This window comes from Eptesicus fuscus, chromosome 6 (genome assembly GCF_027574615.1).
Source record: "Eptesicus fuscus isolate TK198812 chromosome 6, DD_ASM_mEF_20220401, whole genome shotgun sequence".
NCBI classification, from domain to species: domain Eukaryota; kingdom Metazoa; phylum Chordata; class Mammalia; order Chiroptera; family Vespertilionidae; genus Eptesicus; species Eptesicus fuscus.
Window position 1 is genome coordinate 94,708,825 of NC_072478.1, and position 981 is coordinate 94,709,805.

Consider the following 981-nt stretch of genomic DNA (forward strand, 5'->3'; position numbering starts at 1 on the left):
GGCCCCAGGGAGCAGAGCTGGAGAGACTCAAAAGGAGTCTTGCCTCGTTCCTTGGAGAGTGGGCTTCCTTGGAAAAGGTGTCAGGTAGGTCAGGGATGACAAAGACCAGGCAGGACTCAGAATCTGGGTGATTGGGAGCTCAGTGGAGCCCCTTGAACTGACCCTTTGTACAGATGTGACAACTGAACAGCAGAGAAAAGGAATTTGTGTCTGAGTCACTCACAGAGAATCCAGGGTTCCTGCCCATAATACCACTTTACAGGACTCAAGTGTGTTACAGGAACCCTGGCTGAAAATACAGCCAACCATTATTGGGGTACTGCTAACTGCTGTACATGCATTATCCTATTTGTTATTTATTTATTATTTTACACTGTCAAGTCTATATAATGGCTTGTCTCAGAGGAGAGAGCACCAAAGAGGGACTTTCTTGCTACAGCGAGCTCAAATTGCATCAGACAGTTCTGACGATCTGCTACAGTGTTGCTTGCAATGCATTATTTCATTCTCAAGGCAACCCTGGGAGGTAGGTACTATACCCCCAATTTACACGGCAAAACTGAGATTCAGAGCGGTTGAGTAATTTGCCCCATCATACCGGTAACACACAGAAGAGCCAAGATTTGGACCCTAGCAGTCTGATCACCAAATCTTAATCTTTGTTATCCTGCCATCCTACCGAGCAGCTAAAACAGACAGAACCACTATTGGATAAAAACTTCCTACAGAGTCCGTCAAGTAGTGATGCTGTTGTAACCAGGAGCAAACTTTCCTTTATCCTCAAGGCTCTTTTGGCTGGTCTAATAATCAAATAGCCACGTGGCAGATTAGCAAGAGAAAAGAACCAAATTTAATACACACATACGTATGGGAAGCCTGCATACACGGGAGTCCGACACAAACATGCAGGAGAAGTTCAGAGATAGAAAGAGAACATGGGTACATAACATCCTGAGCTAGGGATGAGGTAAGGTGCTGTGG

General features: G+C 45.4%; 1 pseudogene; it reads right to left on the reverse strand.

The window, feature by feature from the left end:
- Nucleotides 1-372: 372 nt before the first annotated feature.
- LOC114233787 (small nucleolar RNA SNORA28) lies at nt 373-489 on the reverse strand (annotated as a pseudogene).
- Between the last annotated feature and the right edge of the window lie 492 nt (nt 490-981).